The sequence below is a fragment of the Strigops habroptila genome, chromosome 9 (genome assembly GCF_004027225.2).
Source record: "Strigops habroptila isolate Jane chromosome 9, bStrHab1.2.pri, whole genome shotgun sequence".
Taxonomy (NCBI): Eukaryota; Metazoa; Chordata; class Aves; order Psittaciformes; family Psittacidae; genus Strigops; species Strigops habroptila.
The window spans coordinates 5,337,873-5,363,953 of record NC_044285.2 but is presented as its reverse complement, the minus strand read 5'-3'; the positions used below and the strand labels follow the sequence as shown (position 1 = coordinate 5,363,953).

Below are 26,081 nucleotides of genomic sequence, written 5' to 3'. Positions count from 1 at the left end.
ATCAGTGGGGTTTGCCTGCAAATTCCAGCCTGGTAAAGTGTGTTCCCAGATATTTCAAATCTGGGAGCCCAGATGTATAAATCAGCCCCTGAGGAAGAGTGCCCAGATTTTATGCAAGTTCTGAGCAGGGAGAACAGCAATGACAGGAGTGAAGAACAAACATACTATTGTCCTGTGAATTAGCTATCTATCCCTAGCTGCTCCCTTCCCTTCCACAGAATATCAATAGCAACGTCCATAGAGTACTTCATGAGGCCCCTTTCTCTGGTATACATTGCCTTTTCAGGATCAACATGCCATGGTAAGTGAATCTCAAATTCATTCAAGTTTCTAACTTTTTAATTGAGTGAGAACATGAAGACATCATCATAGTTCCCCAGCAGCAATACAGGTGAGAAACTGAAGTCCTTATTGAAGCAGTGCAGCAAGGTGCATAGCACTGAGCACACAGGCAGCTTCATGGACTACCATATCACTTCCCATAAGCTTTAAGCAGTCAGCTTACATTCTGAAATTCAGCCTTCAACACATAACAGAGTCCTTGACCACCCTCCTATAGAAAACAAAACCCTGTTTATTTTGGCAGATATTCATTTTTCCTTTAAAGCTCGCTTCTCTATCTTCTTTCTGACTGTTCAGGGTATTTTTCCTAAGCACAACGTTATTGTGGGTTTAGCCTGAGATGTGTGTCAATCCCCTCTTTTAAAGCAAACTGATTTCTCCACTCCTTTCCCTGTGATATCTATTTTGGAGGCTCTCAACTCCCTGGTGGGCCAGTGGGACATCCCGCAGCCTCTTTATGGCTGGTGGTCTGCAGGAGGGAATAGGATTACATGTCTCAGCAGCCAATGGTGCTGCCTGTGCGTTCAATAAATGGGCTTAAAAAAAAAACACACACACAGACCATGTCCTTCTTACTCTGCTTTGCGCGGTGTGACTGAACCTGCAGAGCCAGTGGGAGCGAGTTCTATAGTGATAACAGTAACCATTGACTTTCCCTTTCCTGATTTCACCTCTTTCATTATGTTGGAGAGCTTTGTTCCAGACCAGGAGATTATGCAACGGGCTGAGGAGGAGATGTGACTTCAGTGAGATATAGCACACAAAAAAGTGTGACAAATTGCAATGACAGGGGCTCCGATGGTAGCTTGTGATGGAGTGAAATTAAATCCCTAACCAAACAATGCAGCATTATACTATATTCTATAGGCACCCTTGTTGAGGGTAGATTGAGAGAAAAAGAGATGGGCAAAAAGAAAGATGCAGACATACTTTCCCCATCCATGTTCCCAGCTAGCCCTTTCCCCGGGTGTCAGCTTGGGGGTAAACAGAAAGAAGCATCCTTAATGCTTGGGCCCAGATGCAACAGATGTGTGACACAGGAAAAAGTGCAACAGATTGAAGAGATGCTCAGCGAACACCTACAGATTGCAGTGCCATCCCCTGCTCTGCTGGGCTAGCAGTGCTACCTCCCTGGGACTGGCTGTCTCCATACCTCCACACACAGCATCCCAAGCTATTTGCCCTCCTTCCTAATTAAAGTGCTCCCTGAGGAGCGCTGGAGGAGGAGGATGTGTGTACACCTTTGTACTCAGCTGCTCCAAACTTCCTTGGGCAATACCGCGGGGTGATCCCAATAGCTTTTTTCATGCTAAATAACTGACCTAGACGGCCTTACTGCCCCATTCATCTCTTCTACATAAACAAACTATTCATTCTCTAAGGAATAGGTGCATCTGTTCACTCAGGCCCAGCTCCTGAGGGAAGCCAACAAGAGACTTGACCACTATTTAAGGAAGAAGGGAGCACAACACTGTTGTTAGAGTATCTTTGCTGTCCCGGGGCCATCCAGGTGTTAAATCACTCAGTGGCCTCTAAAGGGTCCAGAACCAAACACTGAAACAAAAGGCAAAGATAGGGAAGGAGAGTGCCAGATATCACACCTCACACTCCTCATGTTTCTCTTTTGCTTGCTAGGGTTTTCAGGAGCAGTATATTGACGGGACAGAAAATGAAGCTGACTCTAGGAGGCTAGGAGCACTCAACACGGCTGCAAAGTTTATGAGCTGGTCAGCATTACTAATGTTCTCAGAGTAACACTCTTGTGGGGCTCCCGAGCTTAGTCTCCACTGGAAAGAAACAATAGTTCAAGCTGTGAAATGTTTTACATTCAACTTCCACCTTCTACCCCCTTTTTCAGTGGAGTTGCCATGAGCCCAGACTTTAAAAACATTTCAGACTTAAAAGGTTAAGATTTAAGTGCTGCTGATTTTATCTGGGCTTTTAACTAACATAGGCAGGTGGATTAGAGATATGTGTACAATCTCCACTCTAGACACTTGGGTAAATATGCACAAGTGCTGAGTGAGCCAAGGAAGGAATCTGATGTTATTGTCTATTAATTTGAAAGCAGAGATTAAAGAAAGTGCAGAAATCAGTAGTGTAAATATCAAAAAGGATTTCCATTTATATGTAAGAACATTACTCTAGCAGTCTGGCTATTTCAAATAACATGAAAGCTTTTTTTTTCTGTGGAAAAAGAACTGTGAATTTGTTTAAATTTACATATTTTCCTCTTTGTTTGCAGGAATGGTCGCCATGCTTGCAGCTAGGAAGCAGTTTGCTCAACAGGGCTGGGTTTTATTCACAGCCTGCATTTGGCTGGAGCACCTAAAAACAGCAAAAGTATTTCACAAAGTTACATGACAGGCAGCTGGGCCGGGATTTCCTCCTCCTTCCATTCTTTTTTTCCAAGAATATTTGTGATGACTTCTCCCTTTTTTATTTTCATTGTACCACAGCTTGGAAACAGCTTCTGGTTTGCTACTAACATTTTTGTTATTCAGAAACATTCATGAAAAATTGGCAGAAATCATATACAAGTGATGGGGCATTCGAAAGCATTTTGGCTGTGGCTATCGGTCGAGTCAGTGATGTGACTGCCTTTCCAACTCGTATGGTATCACTTTTGACTTCTCCTTCGATGCCTAAAACCTGTTCTTGAATGAATGTTGACAATAAATAGTGAAGATCCTCAAAACAAATTAAGTGCTTGCACTTTCTCCTAGAAAAACTAAAACTAAAAAAGTATCTACTTTGTTAATACGGCTTACGTGTTTACTACTGGAAGAAACGATATTTTCTCTAGAACTGGAATTCAGTTTTGCATGGATGCCATAGGTGCTCTTTAAATGCATACTTCAGGCTAAAATATGGTGTTCTCTATTTTTATGAAAGCTTTACAAATTCCTGGAGGTCATCTGAATACTCAAAAATAATGCATAATATGACCCCATGAATCAAATAGGCCAAGCTCAGCACTTTTTATTAGCAGAAATATTCATGAATCTTTTATCCTCCTCCTTAGTCCACCAGCTCTTATTTGCACTCTGTTCTCGCCTTAATGCAACATTGCTTAGGAACGCCAAGAAAAAGGAACCCAGCTTCAGGTTTAATTGCTAGTATTTCTAAATTTAGTCACCATGAAATCCATCTGAGGCTCCAAAGATTTTCCCTGTAATCTGCAGAACCTGAGTTTGAATCTGGCCCAAGAGAGCACCACAGCAAATAAATACCATCTGATCTCTACAGAAATCTGACAAGAGTTCAACTGCTTTCCACCTTGCTACAAGTATATCAGAGTTGTTTTCCCAATGCAATGCTGTAGGGGAAAAAGTCAGTTAAAATGCAACTGTCCCAATTTCAGTGGAAGCTACTGATCAACAGGAATCATTATACATGCGGTTATTTTGCATTAAACAGGCAAATACTATGTTCTTATGCTGGCTTGCTTTATGACTCATGTAGCGATGGACAAGTAGCAGTGACTATGAGCCAAATGACCCCAGTTTTCCATGCAATGATATGGCAATTCCTGGACTCAGCCCATTCTTCCCATCTTTCTCACCTGCTTCTGTGACCATTATTGATATCAGAGTTAAACTCTGCAATATTTGGCTGAAGGCACACAGCATGGGATTGCCAGTTTTGTTATGTACCAGCACTTTCCCTATCAGTGTAGCCGAAGGGGGATTAGGCTAGACAGAAAGGAACCAATTCTGGATGCTGGAAACCATCCAGATTTGGTTATAATTTCATTCTTTACTTTGGGCTATGTAAATGTCTTATGGAAGATTTCAAGTTCTAACAGCCAAAGAAAAAGGGAAGCTTTTCCAGTTCACTTTCTCTGGAAGCTGGTGTCACAGGTCTGACTATGTAAGTTATAAGCCTCAGTAAATTATCAGCCTCAGTAAGTTATCTCAACTATTGCTAGCACTATACAAATGCAGACAACACTATCTGATTGAAGACTGGATTTGCACATTTTTATGCAGCAGCTATTTGCTTTAAATAGAAAGTTTTCAATATTTCAGTGAGAAAGCCTCAAATCCAACAATGATTCAGTTTGGAGTGGGTTTTGCTCAAGATTACAAATTTTTGTTTGTCTGATCATTTTGTAACAAACATTTGGAAAATTTTTACATAGAAAAAACCTCTGGTTTCCAACCAGTTCTAATGTTGAATGTCCATGAAACACAGAGGAATCTCCTCAGTGAAGTACTTAAAGTACCGGGTCCTCCTAATCCAGTAGGATTAATTATCATGTGGTGTGGCCATGAAAGGTGAGGATGTTCTTACATAGGAATTGGTTTTAATTCATTTCCAGATGTAGGAAGTTTAGGCCTGCAAATTACTTTGCTCCAGTACTGAATATTGAGACTACATCAATAATTACTGAATAAAAAGCTGAGCCCTGGATTTTGGGCTCCTCTGAATGGTTTGGATCAAGAGTTCATTCAGATTATGTTATGGATAACAGCTCTGCACAACATTTGGCTCAGATTCAGTTTCTTTGAGTCTAAGACCAGCATAGACCTTCAGTTCATCTCCTTCAACTCTCTTTCTAGCCCACACAATTATATTTCACTCACATATTTCTTAGCTGAGCCCAGTGACATTAATTAAATGAGAGCATTTCAGAAATCAAGAGACAAAATTGTTGCCTGCTCTAGGCAGAGAGCAGGAGAAAAAAGCGACACCAGGCCTTTGCCATGTCAAAGAGCTGATAAAGGTGACTACGCCTGGGGTTTGTCTCATGTAACTTTACATGTCTATAAGGTAGATGTCTGCATCTGATCTCATCGTGCTTGTACTCTACTGCAGTCAGTGGAGAGAAAGGGCATTTCTGGTGCACCATTCATCTGCTTTGCCTGCTTCAGGATGAGACCTAGTGCCCCATTTCTGCCCACTGGACGGTGACCACCTCAGGTGTGGACAGCTGTGATACAGATATCTGAGAGCCATGTAAGAACATCCTCACCTTTCATGGCCACACCACAAGCTCTAAAAAATAAGGAGAATTTTCACGCCCTAAAGGATGCCTGATGGTTTGATCAAGCAAATTTCAGGCTATCGCTCTCTCCAAATGCAAGAGAGCATACAGGTCGGTAATTCCTAGTTTGGGCTTGCATCTACTGCAAAGGAGACCTGTCTATCATGCAACATCATCTTCAAGGCTAAGATGGGGCTGACTGCATTCTTTTCCTTTATGAAAGCGAGAATTGATATTATTGTCATTTCCTTCTCATGAGAGATGCTTAACTTGAAAAGAGGCCTTGAATTTTGTTAAACAGTATCAGTTCCTATTTTATTCTAGATTATTATGTAGATTAGGCAAGGCCAGACACTCAAAATTAAGTATCAATAACACAAAATAAGAATAAATTAAAACACTGCAAGATGCCCTGGCTACTCTAGCTTTTATTGTCATATTCATAATACTACATGACTAGAAGTGCTGGTTAGGAGAATTCAGTTTGATCCCTATGGAAATGTGCTAAGGAGGAAAATAAGCTACTAAAAATGTGAATTTAGGAATTAGAAGTCCTACAAGCCATTGTCTTCTGCGTATCTAGCCAGGATTGGAAAATACAGACTAGTGCAGTGTAATCTTTTCCAACATTTCATCTCAGCCATCACGTGTTTTGACTCTCTTCTGAAAGAATAGCCTCTAGGAAGAGGCTGAGTGCAAAATTCACAGCACATAAATTAGCCTGTTTCTCCAGCTAGTGGGTTATTGAGAGGAGCTTGGAATTGCTTTGTTACTCAAATGTATTTGACATACTCCTTAGCCATTTTTTTTAAACTCTTTTGGCTATTAAATGTTTTGCCCTGAATAGTTGTGATCCCTATTTAAAGGTGAATTGCTTTCCTTAAATCTAATAAATGAGCAACTTGGCTTGTGTGAGCAAACGTAGCAGTTTTCACAAGAACTTGCGTCCATACTGTTGATATTGACATTTGAAAGAAAGGGTATGAGAAATCACACAAAATTAATAGAAAATTGGAACAGAAGAGGGACAGGCATGGTGAAAGTGAATTCTTTAGAAAATCTGCATGTCCGGATTACTTAAATTTAACTCTCTGCCTTCATGTAGGTGCAACACATCCTGTAGCCCACTGGAGAATCTCAACATGTTACACATACAGTACGCAAGACACATTACAAAACTTGATATTAGGTTTCCCACTGATTTCTGAGTGAGTGGATGTGTGGTCAACCGTCTGTCTTTTCCCCTTTCCCAGCACGGCTGGATAGCTAGTTTTGCTGTCATCAGTCCAAACACATGCTCTATTTTCCCCTCTTTCTAAGCAAAATTCTTACTCCCTCTCCTTCCTCTCAATACATTACTTTTGCCTGTCTTTTGTTGCTCCAAGTGGCAGTGCCTGCCAGAAATCTGAGAGACTCAGTGAGTATGTAGAGCAGCCTGGGAACGGGGCAGTCAGGCAGAATTGCCCACCTTTGGCCCAAAACGTGAGTTTTCAAACTCTGTGTTAGTCCCTTGAAAAATCAGGAAACAGGAGAAGCAGTAGAAAGTGGCTTGCTCGGCTATTGCATGTGTCAGTTCATGTGTATGTGTGCACACTTTAACCTGGAATCTATACCGGTGATTAAATGGTCTTTAAATCAAAGCCGATAGATAAATAAGGGAACTATTCCAAAACCAAGGGGGTTAAAAACCACTCTGCATGCACCTGCTGGAGACGCTGTGCTGCTGGCTCTACATTTCAACTCTAACCTGTATTTGATATGGTGTTGTTGCAGCTGTGGGTTGGGGTGGTTTATTTAAGTGGCTCCAAATGCTTGTCAGTGTGGCAACCAGCTGAATACATAAAACAGGCTCTCCAAACCCTTTATGGCCCAGGGTCAGAGTAAATGGAATAATAAAATCCAAATGCTTTTGTCTCATTTTCCATCACCCAAGCCTTCCGCATAAATCTACAGCTTTGCAATGACCTTCGCATTCAGTGTCGGGGATGAGGCCGCAGGTCTGAGATACATTTGGTCTTCATCTTAGGTCTTTAAAAGCTTTTTCCAATTAATTTTAACTGACTTCCATAAGGATCAAGTACAGTTTCCTCCTCCCAGCCCCCTCGCTCCATATCCCACCCCCTTTCTCTCCTGCCCGGCATCTTCTTCAACCAGTCGATTGGGGGAACACTAGAGAATATTATCGATCACAATATATGTGGTAACACCAACAGAAAAGTCATTTACAAAATGAGTGATTTAGCAAATAGGAAGTGAGAGATTTCTGTAAGGAGTTTTAATTTGATGTCTTCTTCACTGTGGGGTGCCTGGTTTTCTTTATTTCTCTAGTGCTACATTATCCCTCCTCAGATGTCATCATGGGGACCCACAGTCCCCTGTACACATGTTTACAAGGGTAGGTCACTATTAAACTAAAACGCGTACAATTGGGTTTAGTGAATCAAAAATCACCTTGCCTGGAATTAACTACTGAGAGCTGTTCCTTCCCCCCCTCCTCATCTGATCTAAATTAGATGTAAAGTCACTTCTAGGTGCTTCAATACATTGAAGAGCAACCCAAACCTCTGTCAGAAAGAAGCCCTCAGGACACCTCCAAATGTTCTGACCTGAAGAGCACACAGATCTTCCCTCCAAATTCCCAAAGAGCATTTTAACAACCAGCTAATATACTTGTGCCTAAAAAAACACTCGTTCCTAGTTTTGCACTAAGTGAAGCTGGGCCAGACTTTGAGAGCTGTAGTGAGCGTTAGGGGACACATTCACAGCTCAGAGTTTCCACGTTTATTGTGGGTCTGTTGACTTCTGTAGAGCTGAACAGATCTATATGATCTACATGATCAGAGGACTTGGCCCATACTGTGAAAATGCAGTCAATAAAACCAAAAGTCAGGTACTGAGGACTTGGGTTCAATTGAGACAAAAGAAGGAACAAAAATATCCATAAGACTTTATATCCATATCCATATATCCATATCCATATATCCATCAAAATATCCAGAACTGCTTTCCCAAAGGAAAATGACAACTACCTGAGATCTCCAAAGAAAATTCATATTTCTTGAGATTTCCTGCCCAAAATTTTGAACATTTTAAAACCCAAGGAAGTTCTGATCATGTTGGCACAGCAATGAAAGTCCTGTCTCCCTAGTCAAATCAAGCACCTCTACCTGGTACTTTATAAGATTTATCCATCACTAATGCAAACTTCTCTTTTAGCTCTGACAGGTACATCAGCAAAGTTTTGAGACACAAGACTTAATAAAATCCTTCAAACTTCACTACATGACGGTATACAGTGAGGGGACACACCTTCTAAGACCTGATTGTCTTCTTAATGACAACATGAATCAGTAAGGCCTTTAACCATTGAAGTTCATGGAATTGTGCCTCTCAATGTGTTGGAGTCATCTTGGTTGGAGTCATCTTAACTAATTTTCTCTTGCTCAGTGAAACTGTCTTTCCAAGCAGCAAATAGGTCAGTAGCTAACAAAAGCAAAGTGACTTTTCTTCCCATGGTATTGAAGGCTGTCCTCAGAGTCTCTGGTGTCCAAGAAGCTGGAAATATCAGCTCTCATCTCTGTCCAGCCATTCTTACCAAGCTTCCACAGATTTAATAGTTTCCTAAAAATGAGAATTAGAATATCAACTTTTTTCTTCTCCAAAAATGAGAAGAAAGGAAACCATACACCATGGAAGTGAGACAAGGAAGGGCAGAACCATTTCTTCTTGGAGGCTATGGGATTAAATGCATACCATTAAAGGTTTACTTCTGTAGCTTGAGAATGGGAACTTTATGTCAATTAATTTGCATGTGTGGATTAGAGACCCTGATTTTTCCATCCTGTTAAGTGAGTCCACAAATGCCCAGCCTTATATTAGCTATGCATGAAAATTATCAATGGCCCTATCAGAAAGTCTTGAATGGACTAAAAAAGAAAAAAGAAAGGGAAAAAAAAAAAGGCAAAAAAAATGAAAGAAAAAAGAAAGAAAACAAAAGAAAACTCATCCAGTTAAACAGAGAACTGTAAGCAAATAATGGAAGGGAAAAAAAACAAACAAATACAGAGCAGGTGTTTAGCCAGTCAATTAATTTATATGGCTCCTAGCACAGCACAGGGCATTAACACTACTCCAGCACTGCACACAGGTGGCAGGGTGCATGTTTGGGAGGCAGGCAGGCAGCAAGACATACTGTGAATTTTCTCCGTGAGCAACATGATTACAGAAACAACTGCAAATAACTTCGTGCTGATCCCCAGCGATGCATTCAGCAGCACCTAATCTTCCAAATGTCTGCCTACGTGATTGTATGAAAACTATGGCGTTCCTTCAGCCCTCACCTATGGAGACACATCTGGGCTTTTCTATTGGTTCTTTATTTATGGGGTTCTGTTTGAGCACATTGAAAAGAAAGTCACATGAAGATCACTAACACAACCCCGAGAATGCAGGAAGATACAGAAACACTGGTGAATGTACAAGCAAAAGACACACTACACCTACATCCACCTGGAGTTTTTAAAGATGCTTTTCAGTAATGCATATCTACAAGAGAAGGAAACTGAGGCACAGGGTGAAATGATTTGACCATGCCATGTAACAGGGGCAGCAATCAAGCTCAGATCTCCTCCCTCTGTTCTCCACATTGAACTCCAGGAGCCTCCACACCTTGGTTTCACATGGGAAATCCTAAAAGCTTAATTGGGAGGCTGCAATTCCCCTGGAGTGGAATCAAATGAAACAAGCTAGACACTCAAGTAAGCTTACTGGTTTAATTTAAAAGGAAGGGAGACTGCTAGCAGGGAGTTCCCTGTCAGGGGTCATTTGTTGTGGAATATACTTCTCACCTTTGTGTTCCTCAACGCTGGGCTCTGGCAAACTTAATGACATTTGGCATGTCAACCTGCTCTATCAGTTTATGCTTGAATTAGACAGCTCAGCCTAGAGTGGCTTGAGAGCTTCTTTGGGGCTTGAGATTTACTATTTTTAGGGTTTTTTAAAAATAAATATTTGGCTTTTTTAGTGTTGGATTATTAGTAGTAGCAGGAGTAGGAAGAAGACCCCAAGATGTATATGGCGGGGGAAAAAATCACTGTAATGCATGATGCAGTTTGCCTGGAGGAATGACGTTAATTTAGAGCACACAGCTTTACCCCGGCGTCTGCTTTGTGATTATACAAAAATAGGAATTTCACAGGATCTTGATCCAGGAGATGAAGCTGACTTCATTCCTTTTTAAGACTTAGGATTTCAGACCAAACATCTGTTTGAAACTTGAGATGAAATTCACATGATTTAGACACAAAGCCAGGAGTCAATTTGATGTCCAGCATGCATGGTCAAGATCCTTGGCTCTGATCCTCTGAAAAATTAGCACGTAAGTAATTTTATACACATAAGAAGGCCCAGTACATTCAATGGGATTACTCCGGGTTATGAAGCTTTTTCCCAGGGCAGGGTTCTCAGTCGGAATTAAACCACAAACCACATCAAGCTCATACAGTTCTCATACAGACATTTTGCACTTCTGAAACCAGAATAGTTTTCTCCTCAGGGCTCTGCAATCATCACTCAGCAGCGGGGATACTCCTGATGGAGATTTTGGACTCCACCAGAAGGCAACGATGGGCTGAGAGGTGCCAAATCTCCCAGCCAGCACTGCTCTTGTTTGCACCCCACCTAACCTGTTAATCAAATCTATAATAAGGGACACCCGAGACACGCCACTGTTGAAGCCAAACCATTTCCGAATGGAGTGGCTTTTTCCCAAAAAGCCCTTAAATATTGCCAATAGCTTTTCCATGGCACCAAGGGCTTTTCACAAAGTGATTTTTTTTCCCCTCTCCCCTTTTTGATATCAAGAAAATAAGTCCCATTTGGTTTCCTAAGAGTGACTTGATCATCTCCATGAGCTATGGGGATGTTTGGAGAGGAGGCCCGCCCCCTTAAATTACAGATTCTTGTCAGACTTGGTGGGTGAGAGACCTACTTGCCCTCATCTGGTCACAGAGCACAGCACACTGGCACATTAGCTTCTGAAGCTGCCTTTTCAGTGCTGACCTTTATATTAATGCTAATAGGGTTTGGAGAAATAAAATGTAAATTTGTCTCTAAATGGATTAGTCGAGGCTGGGGGTGGGAAAGAAAGGTGCAGGAGGGGGTATTGCTTGGAGCATTCGCACTAAAATTAAAACATTTATGTTCCAACACTTAATTTTATTAGTGGCACATTGAAGTTGCCTGAATGCGTAATACATTTCTCAAGTCCACTCTGTCCTCGCTCAGACTCTAAGTGTGTGTGCATGCACGCACTGCCTTGCCAGAGTTATACACTATACTTACCTAGTCTACGTCCTTTTCCTCTCACAAAGATCACATTTTGCGATCAGGGTTGGTGATTGGTTGTTGCATCCCAGATTCACCAAGGAAGGAAATAAACAGCAAGCTTCAGCTCTGCTTCAGACCCCCGAAACTACGATTTGGGCCCCAAATAAACCCTTTTGTTTTCTTGTATCTACACAGCAGTATGGATGCCCATTTCTTCACCTCAGCGATGTGTTTACACGTAATAAGGTTAATTGGTGCTCAGGAGTGCTTTACCTAAGCAAAGACCTGAAGAAAGGTGAGTAAACAGCAGTATTCTCACTTTTCAGATAGGGAAATTAAGCCATAATAGGCAAAGTGATATTTGGTTGAGATGACTGGTAAAAAAAAGGTGAAAAGGACAATATTAACCCTAAAAAGTACAGTTAAACATTTGTTAAAACATTAGAGCATCCTTCTTGCTCTGCTTGAACCTTAAGAGTTGACTCTCCACAAGCAAATATGGGTTGGAAGTTCATTTAGATCAACTGTGATAACTTCCTTTTCAGTGGGACAACTTAGGGGCCTTCTCACGTGGTGCCATTTGGTTTGGTTACTTTACAAAATAATTATTCAGTGGAAACCACACAATTTTGTTAAAATTAAAACATTTTCATAGGAATGGATCAGCTGTGGCAAAAAACATTGGTGAGAAGAAGTTATGATATCTCATTTCACCAACATCAAAACATTTCTGTTAATTTCAGTTCAATGTTTATATTAAAATATGAGTTTTCATGTTCTGTGTTTATATATTTTTCTTAAATTGGCACCTAACTGCTATTTAATGTTTTAATACAGTACACATTTTTCAGAGCACCTTTTTTGGCTTGGAAAATATAAAAATTTCAGCTATTCATTCTGACAGAGACCCAGGTTTTCCAAAATGTCAGCATTTCTTTGGAATAGAAACTCTGGGTCGTAGCCAGGTCTAAGTCCTTCTTATTGTAAATGAGGCTATATTCATTAGGTATCCAGCCATGGCACACTTATCTTGCATGAACATATATCTACAGCATCATGGCTGGGCCAATGCAGAAATCAGACTTGGCATATGAGGCTGACATAGATTCATTCCTAATGAAACACTTCTATGTAAAAGTGATTAAGCTAGCAGCATGCCAGAGAAATAACTCTAAAATCTATTGTTTTCATTGAAGATGTGATCTCTGGAGTTGTATTTAAAACCACTCAGGATTCTGTGGGCTGACAGACTCCTATGGCGTGACATAAAGCCTTTCTTTTTGTATGAAGTCCTATAAGATTTTTCCATAACTAAATAACCCCCCCAGGTTAAAATAATCAAGTGGTTCAGCACTGGAACTGGCAAAAATCAGGCTGGGAAAGTGAGGAGGAGGAATCAGATCAGCAGTGATTTGGCCTCCCTGTCGCTGACTGAGCTGACATTAGTAGCTGTGCATTAGATACGGCTTAAAACATAGTGCAGATGTGAAGCACAGAGGTACTGTATATACACACAGGGTCCCGTAAGGTGAAAAAAAGGGAGGGGGAGGGGGGAAAGAGCAGATCATTCAGTAGTTGAAAAGTATCTGATTGCCTAATGTAAACTGTGATTAGTGGCTCGGTGCCTGGACAGTGAGTACTTTGCAGGCCCCCAAATATGGTCCCCAAATCAGCGTGTGTGCTGCCAATCTGTCAGGCAGCCCAGCTGTAACACTTTCTGGCATTGCAATGTCTTCAGCTGGTTTGTGTCAGAGTCGGCCAGTGGGGGGGAGCTTTTCCAGAAGTTGGCTATTGAGTGTCTGTCTGCCTGGATCAAGGGTGTTGCCAGTTTAACATCCCAGCAAGGGGCCACCACATCTGGCCGCAGACCCATTAGGAAAAGGGAAAGGTAGGGGGTGCTTAGGAGGGGAGATTCAGAGCTGGAAGATACCCCCAACAACAGCAAAGGCCACCAGTCTGAAAACATGAGACTTCCAGAGAAAGCCGAGACCACCGCATGGAGAAAGGTTTTGAAGTGCTCAGACCACAGCTGAAAATTCACAAGTGGCATTAAACTCCCAAGTCAAATTGGAGTCTCAAATTTGGGTCTCAAAGCTCTAAGCATGCAGACCTCTTGCTGTGCCTTTTCCTCCCTGTTACAAATTGATATTTTATTAGCTCGAAGCCAGATGCTTCTCCTTAAAACAGATTAATCTCCAGTTCATCATATCGCTAGGGACCGAGTGAGGCAAGGGGTAGCAGTGGTGCCAAACATGTGCAAAGTGAACAAGACCCCCAGGTACTGAGAGGGAAAAAGGGAAGAGAGAAAAACAATATTTTTGTTTTTTGATAAAGCATCAGTCTGTTTGATTTGGTACCTTAAACATTCCTCAGTGCAGATGAAGGAGGGCGGAAGTAAAATCCATATAATAACTCTGGAAGTTATGTTGTGCCCCCCCTCCATGCACCATATAGGTGGTTACTGCTGCAAAAGCCACAGGAATCCTAAAGGATAAAGCTGTTCCCATCTAAGAGGCAGCAATGCAATGGGCTGTGGCAGAGGACAGGAAGGCCTGGAAAAGGATTCTTAAAGAGGATCTTGAATCAAGGGTTAATTGTTTCCAAATGACCACTGTGTGAGAGACTATTATGGGATGGGACCCATTCAGGATTGGTTTAAAGCTGCTAGTTAGGTACCTTAAAAGAGGGCTAAGCAGTAGCAGCTGTTTTACATTTAAAGTGACTGAAGTGAGTAGTGAATTACTGTGGGAGACAAATGAGCCCATGACATGACTGGATCTGGGACCGCTCTCCCAAGTGGCCACTTGTTTCATGAGAACTCCCACCCTCGGGCTCTGCATTTGAGTATCAAAGGCACAAATAGCACCAATTAATTCAGATTAGCCCAAGAGAGAGAGGAGGCCAGGTTAGCTGCCTGTTTCTGGATGCAAGAACCCCAACTGTTATCATCTCCCTTGTGTTCACGGTGCCCGTCTGCAGGCCTAGGCTCTCATCTTGTTATTCCAGTTTGTTTCTCAAGGAAATCATGGAAAGCATCAGCGTTAAGTCAGGAGCAGAGTTGTGTTGGTGTAAACTACTCACTAGCAAAATAAGAGCGAGAAATGAGGCAGTGTGCTGTGGACCTCGTGTTTTCCATCCAGGAGCTGAGGATGAGTGTGGGCCCTGACAGTTCATTTCAATATATCCTAATAAGTATGCAACCAGACTCAGCTTTTCTTGGGGACCCTGCAGCATAAAGAAAACATAGATCAGAATTAAGAGTCTACAGATGGTATAAATTGTCTGGACTATGTCTTACTGGTCATGAATTTCAGACTGAAATTTGGTTTCCAACAACTTTGCAAGACGTGTAGAAATTCCCTTTACTGCTTACCTTTTTTCTCTTTATTATTTTAACGTTTTAGCCTCAGTTTGTAATACTTAGGAAGGGATTTTGCTGCCTCCCACTAGAACCTTTCCTCTCACTGCTAACATGCAGCTGCAATGTATACAGAGATGTCTGAGCACCCGCTTTAGGATTCGACATTCAGGTCGGTGACTTCCTGGTGATACCAAGAACTTGCGTCAGCCTTCCCAGAAATGAAAGGAAGACACAGTCCTGCGTGCTATTTACAAAACTGCATTAGTCAAAATACTGCATTTTAAAAAACCCTTAAGTTGTTATACATCATCATATAAGTCATCACAAAATAGTGAGCATGAATTCCTAAGAATTATGTTGACATGGAAATTGTCAGCAGAAGTGCTGGGAAATTTACATCTCCTCATATATCTGTACTCATATCCTCCATAGAAATTAACATATTATAACGCTAATATTTCAAGGTAATGTTTTCTCATGAGGATGCCATATTTTATCAGTTAATATCATCTGCGTAAAAACTATTCAATTACAATATCAAGCAACGTGTGATTAATACTAATATCACTAATGTAATGGCAACTTCGTAAGGTGTCATCATGGCTGTTCAGGCAGCTGAAAATGGCAGTAGCAGGGAAAAAAAATCATTCTTTTTAATTATAAAAGTCCTGTGTTCATGAAAATGAATGGCCAGTGGTATTTGGAGTGCCAGCCTACCCTGCCTGGAGGATGTAAGTTGGGCCACATATTGTAGTGGGACAAGGGTCTTGCTCCTCAGACTTCATGCTGATGTATTGAGCCTTGAGCTCCATCCCTCAGGTCCCTACAACATTGTTAAATGTAAACATGGGAGGGAGTTAAGTCTTTTACCCAACTAGCATGAGAGCCATGCTGAATTTCATATTTATTTATTTATTATTATTATTAGTTCAGAGGTTCTGTTGAAAAGCCATTAGATGCTCATTTCTCTCTGCTTTTACCTGCATCCAGAAGAGCAGCACTGCAGGTACAGTGGATCTTGGGCAGAAAACTGCATTAATACAGGGGATTATCAAGGTGTGAGGAAACCTGAGCTAGAACTACACTCTTCGGTAAGAAAGGAAACACAGTATTTTTTTTTTTTAAAGAGCAATACCTCTGCTTTGTCCCTCTGGATCCTAAGTCCTGTGAAGCACAGGGGTTCTTGAGAGGAGGAATCTTGCAGGAGCCCACAAAAGGCAGAGAAATTAAGGAAATCGCAGGATATTATCAACTGGTCATGAAGCTAAAGCATTCAGATTTGAAAATGGCTGCAACACACCACTGCAGCTACAATAGCTCCCCTTCTCCCTTAACCTGCAGATTTTTTTGCCAAAGCTGAGTAGCTCTGTAATGAATAATTTATTCCAAATCATTTCCCTCTTCATGAACTGTCAGAAGGGGATCATGAATTTTTCCAAATGTATATCTTGTATGTACAACTGATACTGTCCAAGGGAGTTTATAGTAAAGCTACAAGTGGGACTTGTATCTCACATGAGCCAAATTTTGAGAGCTTTCTCCCAGCCTATTGCCCAAGGGTGAATTTCAGTCTATTCAGATAGATGTGCCTTATTATTTCGTGAATCCTTTTGGGTCTGTAGCTCATCCACATGCATATTCACAATTTCAAATTCAAGCTGTCTTGACAAGATGCTTAGGTCACACGGGCCATATCTGTTCCCAAATTGGAAATGGGTAATTTGGAACCAGCTTTCCAGCCCCCCTTCCAAAATCCTCTTCCCACAGCAAAATCTGTGGTGTACTCCTGAAGTTCACTCTTCCAGCCATCCTCCTGTCCACATACCTCTAGGAGAGGATTCATGGGAAGTGCTGCAAACCTGGCCCAAGTGAATTGGTTTGAATGTTAGGATAGTATGAAAAATGGTTTTGGCAGCATTCTCCTAATTTATTTCACCAATTTTATTCCCTGTTGCAGATTTTACAAAGGCAGCTAAGCACAAAATGAAAAGGGGACTCTAACAATTCTGAATCGTAAACACATTTTGAGCAGATTGTGTAAAGCAATTCAACTAAAATTAGATTATGAAAAGTACACTAAGTAAAACTGTATTATGGAAATGTTACGAAATTAATTAATCTAAGAAGCAGCATTGCCACCAGCATGTGCCGGCCCTGTAAACTCATAAGTGCATTTGTTCCACTCTTAGCTTTCATTCTGGCTGAAGTCAACACGAGTCAGAGATGTGACATTTCTAGGTCTGTGATCCCAGTGAATATCGTGATCCATTACAGTTTTTCACTTGATCCTTAATTTGAGTGTGGTCACTGACACTTGTGTCCACTAAGAGTTGCTCTGGTGACCAGAGACTGACAGCTGGTTACAATCAGTACAGCATTTGTTTAATAGGTTTAGTTACCAGTGTGGGTTGTTACTCAACTAAGACAATAAATAATGATTCTATGATTTTCAATTAATAGGCAAATCTTAGAAGGATTTGTACAGTATGTATGGCTAAATGAAGAAACACACTATAATTATCTAGTAATTTGTTAAAATGATCATTAATACTTCTGATGTTAATTATCTAATGGCAAAAAATTACAGAGGGTACAAGTAATTTGCCCTTTGTAATTGCTTATTAGGTTGTAGGATGATAATTTTGTTTTCTTTACATAGCACTATTTGTTGCATTTTTCTTCTGACAGTAACTGAAGTGTATGTGAGGTCAAAAGTAATTGGATACTTCTCTTAAGAAATGAGACCACATTTTTGGTGGAAGTTCAACAGAGGACATCCAACCATGATTGCTACAAGCAGCCTTCACTTAAAAAAAAATAAAATCACAATACAAACTGAAAATATACTTTTGGTTGTAGACTGCATGCATGTATTTCTATAAAACAACCATTTGCAAGTGGTTACTCCACTTTGCAAGGAACAAAACATAGTATGCTTCTAGTCCTGGTTCTGCCAGCAGTTTGCTGTATGACTTTGGGTTAGATACATGACATTATCTGTAGTTCATCACAGCTGTGTACGTGACTTCCAAAAAAGAGATTACGTGCCAAAAATTATTACTGATTTTCTTGGCCTTCACCTCTGTTCATTTTTCCCACCTTATGGGTGAGTAAATGATTCCTCAAATACATAGGCTCTGATTCACTTCTCTCCTCATGTTAATCAAGAGTAGATTTTAAAAGCATTATTTTTTCTGAGCAACGTATTCAGAGAATATGTGTTCAACTCCAGGAATAACTTATTGGGAGGCATGGAAAGAAAAAGTCAGAATGTTTTGGTAATGTTCTTGAAACAAATAATTTCAATTTTTATTGCAGAAGGACATTTTTAGAACAAATTTAGCCAAACTTGATTACATTTTGAAAGTTTAAAAAAAAAAGAATACCTGACAACTAAATGAAATGCTTCATGTAATGCAAGTCTTGTCTTTTTTTTTCCTCTCTTTCTTTACCCCCCAGATTTAATTTCAGTCAGAAAACTGAAATTTCCGTTCAAGCTGACCCAATCAATTTCTTTTTCTTCTACTTTTCAAAGAGAAAAGAGAAGGGGAAAAAAAGTTAGTTTGAATCTTTGCATATATTGGGTATTCCTTAAAAAACACTGGCACTTGAAAATACACCCCTAGATGGTTTCTCACAAACCACCCAGAATCAGAGGTGAACAGAGCAGGGCAGAACCCAAAGTAGGGAGGAATCTGAAGCAGAGGGATTTTGGGGGTAAAGGAAGTAAATAGGACTGGAATTAGAGGCAATGGGCTACTGGGAAAGAGGGTGGCCCAGAGTAAACTTCCCCTCGCATTACTTACATGTGTGTATAAACTACACTGCTGACGAATCATGGTTTTTATAGATAATCTGTGGGTGATATATAGGAAAATATGGTATTCGTCAAATTCTGATCAGAAACAATTGCACTGAAGTCAATGGGATTGCACAGGCATAAACCAGATGTGAAGGAAGGAAGAGTCAGAATCAGGCCTGCTGCACATGCACACAGGCTGTCAAGTGTATAGTATCTTGATACCAATTTGGGAAAGGATGCCCCATTTAAACCTGGAGTTAAAGTTGACTTAATAATGAGAACTGTAAATATGGAAGTTGTCATCGGTAAAGCTCAACTAGTATGTTTCCAGGTGAAAACTGATGCCCTGTGAGGGCTAAGAGCAAATCTTCATCCAGCAAAGCATCACGCATTTGCCATCATGACAACAGATTTTCTTGCAGAGTAATGCCCAAATGGAATTGATTATGTCAAGTGTAGTGAGAAGCAATAGGGCCATTCACACAGAATCACAGAATAGATGTAGCAGAGATGGGTGTCAGCCAACGTCCTGGATCCAAGCATATTTGGATGTGAGAAAATTTCAGATCTTGATCCAAACTTTGTTGTTCAGACCTGCCTCTCGCTGTCAGGAGGTGGCTTCAGGCCAGCTCCATCTTCCATTAGCGATTCAACTTCACCAAATGACAGGTAGGATGTCCATTTAACTTAACGTGTGGAAAAGAAAAAAATCCCTATCCTTAAGTAGATGCTATTTTTGGTGGTCTTTAATAGGCATGCAAGGGGAATAGGAAGATAATTAGCCCTTTTACGCAGCTTGTCCCCATACACCTCAATTTTCAGACATGCTCCCTTTTTCTGTGGCGATCCCCCCACTAAGTGTTCAGAGGGATGTTGACAGTCTACCTTTTAAATGCTCAGCCTTTTGAAAGGTTTTGCTCTCTGCAGGCTGAGCTGTCTGGCACACAGCCATTGACAGTGAGCCGGAGTTTGCTCTTAAGTCCCAGTGCAATCATGCACTGTCTGCTGCCTGCTGTTGCACAGTGCTGCAGGAGCTTAAAAAAGCCTCCTCCGGTCCTGTCAAAAAGACAACCAAATTACTAAAGCAACAGCTATTCAGGTGTTCAGAAGGACTATGGGAAGCAGGGGCAGGAATTGATGGCAAGGACTGATCCACACCTTATGCTAAAATGCAGTGGGATAGGAGGGGTCTGGATCTTGAGTGAGAAAACAGTCTAAAGATTTGAGTGGAATTGTGTCCTTTTTATATTCCTTGCTGAGGTGGTTTTGCACTATCCAAGTTTTAAAAGTATCGAGTCCTAGCCTGAGTGTCTGGCCTCTCTCTTTTTTCCACAGATCCAGGAAAATGTGGGCAATCCTCAGAGAGATCCACATTAAATAAAAACAGCATGCAAGAATGTTTTCCACAGTGCAACCGTGGGAGATGAAATCAGTGGCAGCATCCATAAACAACAGCTTGAAAATCATCTGACACCTAGAGATCCTCAGACTGCTTTGGTGTAAGAGCCTTCCATGGGAGCAAAGTTAATGTGTGACTCTTGTTAATGGTAGAGCAAGGAGAAGGACAAAGGTCTCTTGGCCATGGGCCTGTTTCACCTCTTCCCCCCTGTTTCTCTATAACTCAAACCTTATTACTATTTGCTTGTTATTAAGAATTAACATATCTTAATCTTGGCCTAACTTCATAGCCTACCAATTCCTGAACTCACACTAATTCTGTATTTGTTGAAATGCCTCCCATTTCAAGCAATCACTTCTTTGGCTACCCAGTTTCTGAACTCTAAGAAGTCTTTCTATGCAGAAGACAGCTACCCTCCATTTTTCCATAAGTCAGACCCTAAACTAAGAACCAAAACCACAAAACAGCCTTGAAAACTTTGGCTTACATCATCTGTAGGCATGTTGTTGCCTAGAAATGGCTTAGTCACAGCAATTTCTAGATGCTTGACTTCCTACTGTCTAGTTTCTTGGCTAAGGCACCAGACTTCTCGTGTTAACAACTTCTGGAGCACTGCTCCATCAGCGCAGGAGCATCCTCTGCTAAGGCGGAGGCATAATCATAGACTCGGCTTCTTTTTTTTGCTTGGGAAAGTGCACTTCTTTCTTCAGCCATTGCAGCTTCCTCAGCCCCCTTGTGCTGCCCTGTTTGACCCTAAGCTTCCTATTAACCCAGCAGCTTGTCTTTAAAAAAGTCAGCATTTTGCTTGCAAGACATATTATTTTATTAATAACAAATATAAACTCTTGCAAAGCTGCAGTGGGAAAGACAGTAGAGGAAGCTGACTAAGTTGACGAGAAGGACCCTTTCCCCACCTCCAGACAAGCTTGCTAGAACATAAGGCAACACATCTTGCATTATTCCAGCAGCCCCCTGAATGAATGCTTTCTGCCTGGTGACAGAACGTAAACTACTTTAGCCTTATTCTCCTCCTGACAGACCTTCTAATTATCTCAGCTGTTTACAGCGCTCAGGCCCTCTGCTACCAATTTCTCCATTATTCTGACAGTCAACAAACTAGACCTATTAGAGCACAGCACAATTCTTGCCCAAGGCAGGAACTTTGAGAGACCACAAATCGTGTTGGTATTAAAAGTCGGTGCATAAGAACTGCCCTCAGCTTTAGCGCTAAATTGCTGGTTTGGAGACATTCATTGCTGTATATTGTATTTCCACTATATTCCGCTTTAATAGACTTTGTGCTGAAGTGTGTAAGAAGAGTTTTAAAGCCTGAGGTGGCAAGTAGACCTTTTTTTTTCTTCTTCCATTTTATATATTTTTCCATCTTTTTTGTTTGTCACATTATATTGCAAGGTTGGTTCAAATACATAAAACAGCACTGCAGTCACGCAAGAATATCTAACAGTGGGAGGCACAGATTTTACCATTAGAAGTTAAACAACAAGGTTTGGGCACTACAAGATTTGTTATCCTTTGATTTGTACAGGGCTTCAATCTTAAAATGATTTCTTTGGTGCTTTGAACATCTTATTTGCCTATTTGGCAAAGCTAACCTGTTTCATTCTTCTTATCTTCTGCTATCAAAGTAGTTAGGGCCAAAGAAGAATAATAGATAGAGAGGGAGATTACAGTTTCTATTAATAATTTGCATCCGTTTGTTTAAGCGATGTTTATTCAAGGTACAGAAAGCTCTTAGAAAACTGTATTTATTAATTAGTGTACACAACACTCTGTAAAGTATTTATGTATGGCCTATCTCCAGACTTCTTTTAGTCTGAGTTTGTACAGACCCAGGGATTTATTTTGACTAAACACATAGGAACCATCTGATTCAGGTATACTTTCATCTGAGGCCTGGACTAATTTTCAATGTTATCTTAAATTCAAGATGTCTACAGGTATGTATTAGTTTCAAATCTCTCAGGTGACCTACCACAGTATAGAAATAACTCCAGGTTTCTGAGATACACATTGTTATCAAGTTGATATTAATGACTAATCCCACCAATTAGCCTGAATAGCAAAAGCTTCAAAACTATTTTCCCGAGCCATTCAATCGACTCTGATTCAGTTAGGAATACACTTGCAGCAAATTTCATTCAGCCTTCTATTTGCAAAGCAAAAGTGGTTACATTTATGAAAAATTAGAGCTCGTAAATTGAAAAAATCTTTTAAAGACAAAACCAAAGAGAAAATACATAAAACGTACACACCATTTCAGCTAAGCGGCATGTTGGAAGGAACGTGTGCTTTCGCTGAACTATGTTACCTCTGCCTGCTGGAATGCTGGAATATAAAATGACATGTTATATTAGATTCCACTGAATTTAAATTCTTCCTTCGAGGCATTTATAGCGAAATAAAATTTTTTCCAGTGAAGACTCTTTGAAAAGTGACATTGCTTTCAGCAGAACCTTCCTGAAGACAACTTCCAGTTTAGTGACACAGGGCTGGGTGAATTCTTACCTTGCCCATCACAAGAAATCATGCACTGGACATGCACATGATGGAAGAACAGGGAGAAAGCCTTAGCAAAGGACCTGTAGTAAAGACTTGCATTCCTGGGAGACCAGAGTCAGTACTGAGGCATATTTAACTCAAAAGCTGACTACTTAATAGCTTTAAAGTGTTCGAAGTTCTTAAGTTCTTTCAAAGACAGCTTTGAAAGAGGAATGTGTGTTGTGTCATGGTTTCACATTTCGTCTTGCAGAATATACTGATTTGGGCTAAATACTGCTGTGACTTAGTAAAACAAAAAAACAAACCAAATCACCAGGCCAGATTGCCCTAAACCCAGATAACTTCAGGAGAAATGTGTGAGATTTGAAGTTTTGCTACTGAGATTAGGGGCTGATCTATTGATTTCCATGGCACTTGCATGAAATGGAAATTAGCACAGGCTGTAGTCATTTGTCATCCTTTTCTTATTTGTTTCCAAAATTTGATTTCCTGTTCAGAAGAAGGGCATGTTCCTGGGTCAAAGCCAAACTGAAAGTAATCGGACCCTAGATGGTATTTTTAATTGGCTTTGGATCAGAGTCTCCAATGAGGGTACCCTGGATTACTCTCTGTCTGAGGACTTTTTCTCCACACGGAAGACTCATGTCCACAGTCTTAACTATGCCTGAATAACACAAAGGTAATGGTGTTTTTTCTGTACACAGACAGAAAATACTGCATTCTGCTATCATAACCAAAAGGGAGTCAGAATACAAAATAGAAATGTCAGAACTCCTTGGACCATGCTGGATGGAACTGGTGTCACACAAAGGGAAATAAATAAAATCCTTGAACTTAGACAGGGATGCAATGAATATTGGTTAATACAAATTTTAGGGAACATGTATGTAAATAAGTATCTATAAATATATTTAAAACAGTATCTGAGATGTTGCTCATCTTGTTTGCTTATTTTCTAATCTGAAAAAAAAGTGTTGACAGGACATACGTGTCTCTTTTATGTTGACCTTAATGAATTAATTTGTTGGTAAGTATTTTCTGGGTATGTTTGAAGTAAATAAAACACAAAGTAATTGAAAGAGAATTTCAGGCTTGCAACCACAAGTATTTGTAGTGTAGACCTAAGTCTAAGTTTTGGGTTCATTCAATTATGGTATCAAGCTGTTACCATATATACGATCAGCTAAAAGGGTGTGGGATGACAGACAACATATCAGCCAGAAAATTTGTAGGCATGTCATTATGCACTGCAACCTCTTCAGCTCTCACAAACTAAGCAAGAATTGTTTGCAAATCTTGGCAAAACAGATGAGCTGCTTAGTAACATCATTGGGATACTCAGGGTATAATGTGCCTTCCTCCGAGACCATGCAGAGCACCAGGGAAGTGCTGTTTCACACACAGCCCCTGTTTCTGTTGCTCAAGACTCCATGGCACTTTTCACAGTTGAAATATTCATTTTGGTGAGCTAGCCAGTGGTGTATGCAGGAAATTGTAGTTTTCTTACATAAAATTGCTTCTCCAAAATATTACTGCAAAATATATTAATTCTTCCCTATTGCATGCCATAGACTACTGAAACACAGTTTCACCATTATGATTTCTGGTCTGGACCCCTCTGTAGCTCCTAAATTAATTAAACCAAACCAGTAGGATAGACTTAAATTCACACTGGCTTCAGGAAAGAATAAAGTAACCCTCATCTATCATGGGAGGCTGCAGCAACAGATTACAGATTTCGGAAGCCTTGTTCCTGGTTGTTTCATTAAAAAGATATGCACGCTAATAGTGGAAATGGGAGGCAACCTAGAAAAAAAGATGTATTGTTACGAGAGGCTGGGACATTGCATTTGTGCATACAGCAGGGAAAACTTTATTGAAATGACTGCTAAAAACAGCCCAAGAGCAATGTGGGAAACAACAAGGAGGAAAATCCAGAGAAAGAGCCTCGTAAAGGAAGCAGCAGAGTTGGAGTCAGAGATGCAGAAAGGAGAGCAGGTGAGGGTCAGAAAGATAGAAAGGAGAGAGAGCAGCACTGGGAGAAGATATGAGAAATTAGATCAGAATCTAAAAGCACTCAGGAGAGCAGGGGAAAAGGCAGAAATTAGAACAGGAGCTAAGAGGAGAGCCGAAGAGGTAATAAAAACTCAAGGAGGAGAAAGAAAAACTGCGAGATGAAGAGAGAAGGACAGGAAAAAAAAGGACAGAAGATAAATATGAGGCAACATAAAAGGGCCTTGACCTCCAGTTTGTAAAGATGACGTGATCTTGGTGTGAAAGAAAAGAAATACTTTGCATTTTTTGAAATGGCCATGAAGAGAGGACCAGGCTACATCTCAGAAATCAATATCGCATTTTATGCCTGCTGCACCCTTCACAAAGAATCACGACAACATTGATTCAAGTAAGTAATATTTCATTGAAAACTGATCTTTGATTGCATAGCTGCAAGGGACTGGCTCTGAGAGTCCCTCTGTGGCACCTGTGCTGAACAGGTGTCATTTTTGGGCTTGTGTTAGAAGTGATGTGGCTTCATTCCCGGTCCACGGAACACGTGGAGAGCAGAGGACACGTCACTTTAGTCTTTGAGAGCAGATGATGCTGCATCAGAAGAGCTGGCTTGCTCTCTAGGGTCATTAGTCTGTGTCTGTTAGTGCATGGTGAGCAGTCTGGAAGGTTTGCTTTGTGGCTGTGTTCATTTCAAGCGGTTAAACGATTATTTTAAGATAATTAGAAAAGCCTTAGACCGATAGTTTGAATCTGCTTTCCTGATCAATTGTAGCAGTGTTAGAGCTGGTGTGCAGTCATGAGGCGAAGGACCATCTCCCTTGGCTATAAGGCCAGGCTCTGTTTAGTGGTATTAACTGTTTCCAAGACTTTTTTCCCCCCGGTGTTTGAGAGTGTAAAACACCCCCTTGGTTTTATTTCCCTGGCCACTAATTCCCTTGGGAAAACAGTCACTGTTTATTTTGCTAGCAGACCTTGATGTGTTTCAGCCTTCTCATAACAGAAAGGGTGACAGTGAAGCAATTTATAGCAAGACCTGTGCTGGAATTCCCTTTTGGAAAATCACTTTCTTATCTCAGAAAGTCAAAGCATGTGTCGGTGAGAGGATATACTGATGGGGTGGGGGGCAGAGAAGGTTTTTGAACATAAACCTTTATGCATCTCTTGGTCCATTCAGAATATTTAGCCATTTGAATTAATCTAGAGCACTAGTTTAGACTTCCCACTGAGCCATGTCACAGCCCGTTATGGGTGTCACACAGCACAGGGACGCTGCAGGAGATGTATTTCTGCCATTTTGCTTTTTTTGGGACAAATGGAGCCTCAGGCTTCC

At 40.7% G+C, this 26,081-nt stretch overlaps 1 long non-coding RNA gene across 2 annotated transcripts in view; it reads right to left on the bottom strand.

Annotated features, from left to right (window-relative positions):
* LOC115613190 overlaps positions 1-26,081 on the bottom strand; it is a 141,794-nt gene that overhangs the window by 78,454 nt on the left and 37,259 nt on the right. The window lies entirely within an intron of this gene.